Source organism: Sphaeramia orbicularis, chromosome 4 (assembly GCF_902148855.1).
Source record: "Sphaeramia orbicularis chromosome 4, fSphaOr1.1, whole genome shotgun sequence".
NCBI classification, from domain to species: domain Eukaryota; kingdom Metazoa; phylum Chordata; class Actinopteri; order Kurtiformes; family Apogonidae; genus Sphaeramia; species Sphaeramia orbicularis.
Window position 1 is genome coordinate 36,210,313 of NC_043960.1, and position 10,272 is coordinate 36,220,584.

The following is a 10,272-nucleotide window of genomic DNA, read 5'->3' on the forward strand; positions in this document are numbered from 1 at the left end:
AAGATTGAAAGTGGATTGAAAGTCCACATGAAACAAAATTCCCACCAGATAAAAGTTATAAAGTATTTTTATTGTGTCTCACGACATAATTGAATCTTAAAGGACTCAGATTATCTGTACTTGTCTAGGGGAGATTCTTTTTTACCAAATGCTACTATAAAATACAATAATGGATGCATACTATCTGATGCTTAAGCCATTATTCCTGCTCTACACTAAAGTCCTTTGGCTCGAACCCAGAAATGGACACCTGGTTGTGAGGGAAAAGCCAGGAGGAGGACAGCAGCACTTGGAGTAGTCCTGTAGACAGGCTGGGTGCACAAATTTGCGTGGGCAGAGTCCATTGTTTCAGAATCTAACTGATAAGAGATAGGCAGGAAATCCCACCATTGAAGCACAGCCATTGAACGCACATGTTTGTTAGTTGGAGTTAAGGAAGTTTTAAACAAAAATAGGGGAAGACTCAGATGATTCTTACCAGCATTATTCTATCAGGCCAGTTGTATAATAAAATCTAGCTTTTTCCAAACAGTCATCACTTGAATGTTAATGAATAGTATTTAAACAGTAGTTAACCCTTTAAACCCTAAACCTAAAATGATCTACTTGGACTTTTTTTCTTATTATGACTAACTAAAAGATTAGAAAATTTGCTGTGAGTGAGTCCGTTTGCCCATTTTTCCAGAGCATTTTTTTCCCCAGATCTTTCAAAATCTAGCAATCATTTACAATTTAGTGCATGTTATAATACTGCTAAAATGGCTTCTTTTCCAGCTTCTAGTACAGGTGTGAGTGAAAGTACCATAATGACCCAATAAAACCTATGAAGTGCATTACCTCAGGTTTGAGAAACCATTGGAATTTTTACAATTGCACAAACAGTGAAAGAGTCACAGCCATCCAAACTGCAAATGCACAGGGTGTGTCACCATTGACACATCAGGTTTTAGAGAGTTGATAGTCTGTTAATAATGAGTTGCCTGTTGTGTTTATCCAAATGTCAGTCATCACAGAGTGAATAGTAAATGCTGCTTTTAATATAGTTAATTAACCTGTTGTACAGATTGATTGCCTGTCAACCCTTTCCATTTTGCCTGGACTGCTTTCAGCTAACATTAAATAACCAGACTTACACCTTTAGGGCTAACACTGGCAAATCCGTGTCTGTCACATCATCTACCAGAGAAACATCCTGTCATGTATATATAAAATGTGAAAGAGGACTGAAAATACGCTAACTTATACTCTACATCTACTTTCAAAGAATAATATCTTTATTTCTATTTTCTTGTGGTAAATCAAAAAATGTGTTTCCAAAATGTCTGAACATTTGACCCTGTGTTTTGTGCTGCAGTTCCTCTGTCAATATGTGGTTGCTCAACTCACTGTGGCTTCTTGGTGTGGTTGTAAATTTAATAAGCATGTCACTCTCTTTCCGACACTGTTTGTGGTAAATCTGGTGGTTGAATATGAAACACTTTCTGTATGTTTTTAAGCTTGAGGTAAGAGGGAAATAAAAAGGCCGATGCACACTGGCCAGTAAAAGATTAGAGGCAGTTTCTGTGGATGCAAACATTACTTTTATTTGTATTTCTTTTTGTGTTTGGGTGTTTGTTCATCACAGTATATTTTCTTTTTTCCCGAAAGCACCATTTTAAAGCAAATACCAGAATTAAATATGCCTTCAGCTTCTAAGTTTCTAATTGCAAATTATTCAGAGGCAAGAAGCATTTCACAGCACCTCCAGGGCCTCTGTTAAATGAACTTAGTTGACTCCACACAATGTGTTTTCTCAGTATCATGTGATGCTTCATGCCTTACCATGTGATGCTTGAAGCTCCATCTTATTTTCAGCTAATTTCTATCTAACAGAGATAGCATCAAGTCTCAAAAGGGATTGTTGTGATGTACACCAGAACGTATTCTTTTTCATGCCTCACAGCTTGTTAAATCAGAATATACACTATGAAATTAATATTCAGATTAAAAAAACCCTACAAATTATCCAACATACACTGTCTTTTTTGTGCCCCTCTAGCAGTTAACTGATACACTGAGGTAAGAATGACAGGCAGCATCGGTATCGCATATAGGTTACTTTTCAGGTCACCACCACTTCCCGTATTTGCTCAAGCTGTTCAGGAAACATTTACCCCATGTGTGCACCCTGGCCCAGCAGAGAAAGGGGTACCGCTGTGGCCTGCCAGCCAGAAGCTCTGCGATAGACGTTGGATGGTTAACTGTGGATGAGCAGTGTGTGTGTTTGCAGAAGGTGGGTTAGTGTGCGTGTGTGGGGGTTGATGAGGGGCAAAATTTTATCTAGGGTACACTGCACTTCCTCATGTGTTAAGAACGTACCTTCTGTTCTGTTCCCAGCTCTGTGTCAGGTCAGTAACAGGCTCGATTCAGTCCCAGGCAGGGCTCAGCAGATGGCTGTTATCTAAAAACACTGAGTAAACTTCACAGATAAACAACTTTTTCATGCTCCGTGTGTTGTATAACATTTATAGAGTCTTATTGCGATACATAAAAATGTCTTGAATTTTCTTATATTTAATCTCTCGAGACCCAGCAATGCATTTTTGTCTTCCTGCAGCAGTCTAGTGTTTCACAGCTCTAGTCAAAAAAAAAAAAAAAAAAAAATGCTGTCCGCTGCAACAGATATTCAATAAAAAAAAAAATCATATTGAAAAATGTATCATTGCATTATACTGTTTCCAATGAAAACAATTATTTAATGTTAATGAAAACTTTTACTTATATCTCAGGAGAATTTAAGACTATTCAAACCCAACTGGGTTGCAAATTTGATCTATTAAAATGCAAGAACATGAAATGTCATCTGTAAAGACATGGATTACAAACATATGCTGTGTTCATGTAGTCTGTCACTTAGACTTAAAGGAGAAGAAAGTATTTAGACCTGATCGACTCCACCTCTGTTCTCCACCTCAGGCATGGACTGGAGCCATTTTGTTTTTGACAGCACACAACAATGCACCATAGTAACTAATTTTGTTTTCCCATTTTGATCTGGATGTAAGTCAATAATATGAGAGAAGGATTAAAGTATAACTACAGACTGCTGGGAAAATTGGGCCTCCTATTATGACTCAAGTCACAAATATAATGTGATGATTATTTTCTGACAGTTCTCACACCCAAAAGTAAATACATATGATAACGTAGCACTAAGCCTTGTCTACTTTGTACAGTTATTGAGTGTGTTTCTTCATTTGGTCAAAAGGAAATCTTTGCTACCAACAGCTTCACACTCAGAAAAAAAAAAAAAATCCTAAATATAATAGATAGATCAAGCACTGTTATGAGAGAATATATAAAAGTACAAACATCACAAAAAAATGTGATTCACGTTAGTCCTCAAAGTTGATGTCTTGGAAGCAGCAAAAATGATCAACGTAATGAACTAAGTGACTTTGACCAGGTCCATTTTGTAACGGTGAGGACTGGGTCAGAACATCTGCACAACAGCAGGTCTTGTTTGTTCCTGGTCTGCGGTGGTTAGAACTGAGCAAATATGGACTAATGAAGGACATCCCAGCCTCAGGATAGTTGAACATCTGTGGGAGGTGTTGGACAAATAAGTCTGATCCATGGAGGTCCACCTTTCTACCTCCAGGACTTCAGGGATCTGCTGCTAATGCCCAGATACCACAGCACACCTTCAGAGGTCTGGTGGAGTCTAGGCCTCGGGTCAGAGCTGGTTTAGTGGAAAAAGGAGAACCTACACCTTATTAGACAGTGGTAATAATGTTCTGCTCATATAGATGCTCAACTAGTTGAGATCAGGTTGTTGTTCCTTGATACTTTTGGTAGGTTCTGACCACCATATGTTATACTTATTGATAAGATGCACCTGAATAAATGTATGTGAAGGAATATATGACTGTGGAATGATGGCAGGAGTGAATAAGTCGTTCTTCATCCCACTCCTTTTCAGGGCAAAAAACTGTTTCTCTGCATAAAGGGAATAGACACATCTTTCTTTCTTTCTTTCTTTCTTTCTTTCTTTCTTTCTTTCTTTCTTTCTTTCTTTCTTTCTTTCTTTATTTCTTTCTTTATTTGTTTATTTATTTTCCTCAATTCTGACATTGTGAGTATTTTTGATCATCTGACTGATCAGCTTCCCATGATATTCCAATAAACAGTAAAAAGTGCAGAGTACAAAAACCAAGGCCCCTCTTATAATCTTAAAATACCTTTAGGGGTTTGTCCCCCCTGATGAAGCCCAGGCTGAAATGTGTTGGGACTCAGTGAGGTCCATTGAGACATGCCAAAATTAATAAAGGCATTTTAAAATTATAAGAGAATGTCTTGGTTTTTGTATTTTCTGTCCACTGACGGTCCCTTTGCCAAAGGGCACCTCTTTGACCATTTTTCATTACTATTTTTAATTTCTGCTTGGAGTTCCATGAAGCGCTCCTTGTTACTGTTTGTTCAAACAGTAAAAGTGTCTGGTAGTACAACTGGTAATGTGGATGGTTGAGGAGACTCAATAATTCCTTGATCTCTGTTGTGAATAAACACACCACAGCCACTTTAGATGAGAAAGAAGCAGATGCTCTACTTCTTCTACTCCATTCATTAGATCCATGTGCATCATAGCCTACAGCGCCACCCTCTGATGACATTCCACAGTCCAGTTTATTTGATCAAATGCAGTTTATAGAAATGCAAAGATTTTTTTATTTTTTATTTTTTTTTAATTTTTGCAGGTTTTGGGGTTTTGAAGTTTGCTTAACCAAGCCTCTCAACCAAATCATCAGATTATGCTGTAAAACTACGGGACTGGATGTGAAGTCCCTGAACTGCATTTGTCACAGATGGGTTGAAAAGAGAGGACAACAGATCACCTCTGACACCTCCCATTCACTCCATTACTACTACAGCTACTTACTGTCAGGACGTAAATACAGGTCCCTCACATTCAACCAGTTTTGTACTCAAATAGCTCTATTAGACTTTTGGACGCCTGAGCTAGTCTGGGTCTCTGACTTATTACCAAGGAATTGTTCATTTATAAATTTACTTTATTACTCAAGGAGACATTTTAAAGCAGTTCTCTTAATCATACATGTATTTTTATATGCACTCCATATATTTATGTACTGTACATGTAATGGAAACACCAAAACAAACTTCATGAATGCATATAAGCCCGCACACCTTTCATAGTGACAATTTTGTGGCCTTTTTTCTGTTTTGTAACACTTAGTGTTGTATAGTAATGAAGTAATAATACTTCACTACTGTACTCAAGTATGTTGTGGGAGAATTTGTACTTTACTGAATATTATTATTATTTATTCTGTTTTCTTTCACTTTTACTTCACTACATTTCCTAACTCAATTGCATATTTCTACTTTGATACATTTTTAATGCACATCATTGTTACAAATTTAAGGAATTTTGATGTTTTCACTGCTGAGATTACCAGTAACTGCAACAAAATCAGGAAGATGATGTGTCATTGGGTCTAATCACATAATGCGCAAGTGCAAACAACGGTCCACATTCAACCTGTCGCCATTCTGTTGATGTGTGCAGCAGTGTGTGGAATATTCCAAATTCTGACTGCCTTTGGTTGTTATTAACATTTACTTGCACTTTCACTTTCATTACTTGAGTACATCTAATTGTAGATTACTTGATAGACTAAAGTACAGTAAATACTAGATACTTTAAGACTTTAACCTGAGTAACATTTCAGTTGGGGATGAACTTCTACCATAGTAATTTTTTGGTAGGGTACCTGTACTTCTACGCAAGTACTTTATATAATACTGGTAACAGTGGACTTTGCAGTTTGCATTAAACCTTTTTGGACCAAGGTCATGATAGTGTCAGACTGACGGTCAGGATGAATGAAAAAGCTGTTGCTGCTCATGTTACAGCAGAGAAGCAATGGCTACTATAAACACACAAATAAAGACAAAAAAAGTCATTTAACAACCTGAATTATTTTGGAAATAGGTATATCCAAAGTAGTACCAGCAAGCTACTGCAAAATGCAATTAATTCAAAACATATTACACATACATCACTACCCATTAACACTAATTCTGTTATATTATTTGGCTTTTTTTAGTTCGTTAAGCTTTTTTTTTTTTTTTTTTTTACTAATGTTGTAAAAGCATGATGATGTCTGGTTTTAGTACTTTGAAAACTCTAAACCCTGAAACCTCTGCTAAGTTTTAGTTGTTGAACGGAGCTGCTTTCTTCTGTGAAGCACTTTTTGTGTGCTGGAACATTCCACTGGGTGAAAGGATATCAACTGTCCTCTCATCAAATATTTATCTGCTGCTGCGAGGCTGACAAAAGCAGGGTATTAGGTTTATTTTAATCTCCAGTTTCCTTGAATCTGCCACATAGCTCGTGACATTTATCCAGAGTTAGAGAGCTGCCAAACATGCCATTCATTTCATTTCAAAGTATTGTCCACTCTGCTGTTACGTCTGTGCTGGACATTAGGCTTTTTGTGAGCCTCGCTGTCTCTAAAGCCGCTGAAGCCAATCTATCAGAGGCTTTTGTGCTCTGTCACCGGTGACAAATTTTCTACACGTAATAGCTCTCTGTTTTGGAAAGTTGGACGGCTTACACAACTGAAAAAAGCAGATACATTTCAGTATGTTTAGCTATCAAACTCAAGCGTAATGTCTTCAAAAATATTTAATTCTTCTCTCATGTCAGCCATGCAAACATTGTTTTTCTATCAAATGGTGACTCAAATTTCATGTTCCTTATTTACACACAGTACTTTCTGCAAGGCTGTGAATACAACAAACTGCAAACACCTCTGAATTTAGGGCTGTTTTCATCCATTTCATGATTCTAAAGCTCTTTTAGTTGATTTTTGCAACACTCAATTTATGATTTTCCATGCATCCATATTTTATTTCTATAGAATATTCTTATGTAAGGTATTTTAAGAGTAAGAATTTGTGGCTGAGGTGAATGCTAAGATACTTAACCTCAATAAAAGGAAATTTGAAATGAAAGATTTTCCAAAGGTCTACATTTGGTTGCATGCACTGAAAAACATTTATAACGGATATTGCCATATGTTACTCAAATAATGAGTGCACTGGACTGTAGAAATGAAGCAAGCTGTTTCTTATGGTCCCTCAACCCCTTCACATATGGTGTAAATAAGAGAGGAAATCTAGAAAGCATGCAAGACACGAGGCAGAAAACCAGAGAGTGAAAAATCTATGTTAGTTGAAACAGACTCATCAAATTATTCTGGAAAATTCATCTTGTTTTTGGAGGAAAAAGTTATTTATTTTCTTTTATACAAATATTTCTTGTCAAGGGGAAAACATCATTATCTGTGTAAGAGCAGCCTGAGGGATGAGACGCTTTGGTTCTTTTGCAAATACAGCACTATGAGGAAAAAAAAAAGGAAGAGTTTTTTAAAATAGGCTGATTTCCATCATCACAACATGACAGTCCACTCATCATGACAAGAGCATTTCTCAGTTTTAACAAGATGTATTGTCCTGACACATTCCTTTCTTGCTGCTAAGTCATGACGACAAGGTTTTCATTATAGCAACATATGAGAAATGTACATTTTGTTTTTAAAGCACATGTTGCTGCAAGAAAAAGAGGAAGGACACTCGTACAGCTTTTCACCTCCTGTACACCTGAAGGAACTGCTTGGTAAGTGTTGAAGTCTGCAGTTACCTGTCTGGAATGTAAATGTACATACCAGACATACATATAGACAGTGTGACTGTTTGTGTTGGCTCAGACTTGAGTGTAAGCAGCAGATTGACTGTTTGTATTCACAGAGACACATGGTGTAGTAGCAGGAGAAGTCATTTTCAGAGATTTTACAACACCTGAGGATGTATCATATGTTTCTTTGCTCTTCGTTGAGTTGATGCCAAGCACTGAAAGAATTTCATGTTAAGTACTTCTGCACCAACAGCTAACAGCGTCAAATAGCTAACAGTGTAGTTGTCATTGTTGTGATACTTTTTATAGTTGGAAAACCAAAACTCTTGCTGTGGGATTGAAATTAAAAAGTTTTGAGCATCACTTAGATACATCTTGTAATTCAGTGTTTTTTTCTTTATTATTCATATTTTCCACTTTATACATTAAGACATCAAAACTATATAAGAACACATATGGATTTATGTAGAGACCAGAAAAGGTGAAAAAAAAAAAAAAAACAATAATACCAGAATGTTTTGTATGTTTTAGTTTCTTCAGAGTAGCCACTCTTTAGTCAGGAGTTAGTCTCCTGGAAAGGTTTTCCAACGGTTTTGATGAAGTTCCCAGACATTCCAGTGCATTTTCTGGCTGTTTTACATTCAATCTGTGGTCTATCTTATCCCAAAACATGTCAGCAGGGTTTGGTTCAGGTTGAAGTGGATTCCATCAGTCCTCTTCTTGGTTAAAAGGCCCTTTCACAGCCTGGAGGTGTGTTTGGAATAAACAAATGATGGTCCCATCAGTGACATGTCACTGCAGAGCACTGTGGTAGACCTGCTGGTTAAATGGGCCTTGAATTTTGCATCTAGCACCCACACACCACCACACCTTCATGATCCACAGTGGAACCACACATGTAGAAATAATCCATCCATGTTTTCTAAAGGCAGGTAGAACCAAAAATCCTAAATTTGGACTTATCAGACCAAAAACTTCCACTGGTGTTCATTCCTCATGTTTCTTGCAGCAAGCAACTCTCCACTTCTTCAATACTTACTTCTTTGCAGCAGTTCAACCATGAAGGCCTGATTTACACAGTCTCCTCTGAACAGCTGTTGTTAAGATGAAACTACTACTTGAACTCTTGAATTTGAGACACATTTATGTGGAGTCTCCAAGGAGGTGCTGGTAATTTGTGGGCTCTGATGCTAGTAACTCTAAAAAACAACCTCTTGTTCTTCCTTTCCTTATTAGAGCCAGTTCAATCGGTGCATTTGACTACACTTGAAAATACATTCAAAGTTCTTGAAATTTTCCGGATTGACCGCCCTTCATGTTTTCTTTGTAATAAAAGTATCAGAAAATGTCTTTTTTGCCAATTCTTTCACACCTTTGTTCTCAGGAAGAACTTAACTTTAAATATCTGGCCATTAATTATCATTAATATAAATAATAAATGCTTAAAACAACATGTTTTAGTAAAAAAAAGAAAAAAAAAAAACACACTTGAAGTTTTTTGCATATTTATTAACAGAAACAACTGTAAATATCCATAAAGAAACTTTCTCAAATTGCAAAAATAAACTATCTATTTATCTATATTTTGTTTGTTATTTTTTAGCGCAAACAGTTCAGGAGTTACAGTAATCTGAATACTGTAAAGTGCAAAATGTAGCACCGGAGAGATTGCAGTTGTTAAAGGGTTAAGTCATATACTATCATTTCTCTTTATTTAGTTGTGTGGTTCTTGCCATAATATAGATTACAGCAGTAGTTAAATAGGGCTTATCACCGAAATTAAGCGTCTGCCAACCCAACCTCTACATAACACAACTAATGGTCTCAAACACAGGAAGAAGGCAATAACTTTTGACATCTGTTAGCTGAGATCCATTCCAGGTGACTATCTCAGGAATCTGGATGGCAAGACTGTGCAAAGCTGTTATTACAGCAAAAGGTGGGGTCTTTGAAGAATCTAACCTATAAATCATATTATTTTTTGTTGTGTTGTTTCATAGTTTTGATGACTCCTATTGACGATGATGAAAACAAAGAAAAATCCCTAAACCAGGGGTGTCAAACTCATGTTAGTTCAGGGGCCACATAAAGCCCAACATGGTCAGCAGTAGGCCAGATCATTAAAATAATAACACAATAATACATAAATAATGTCAATTCCAAAATGTGTATGTCTAATTTCTATGTTTTAGAGTGAAAAAAGTAAGATTATTTTATCAAAATTTCTACATCTACAAACTATCTTTTAAAAAAAAATATGGAAAAACACGAACCATGACCAAAATGAAATTTATTATGAAAAAAAGTGCAGTTTTAACAATTTATGCCATTATTTGACCACAGCTTCTCATTTTTACATGTTCATTACAACGTACAGATCACAGTGAATCTACAAATACACAAAACATTTAATAACAGACAGAATATTGGTAAAATTACTCTTAAATCTCTTAAGATATTTGAGGTTGTTCATATTTGTTCAGGTTTTTCACATTTTTTTGTAAAAGGCTAGTCTGTAAATGTTAATATTTTTGTGTAATTTTACTTTTTTTTTTACACTAAAACAAAAA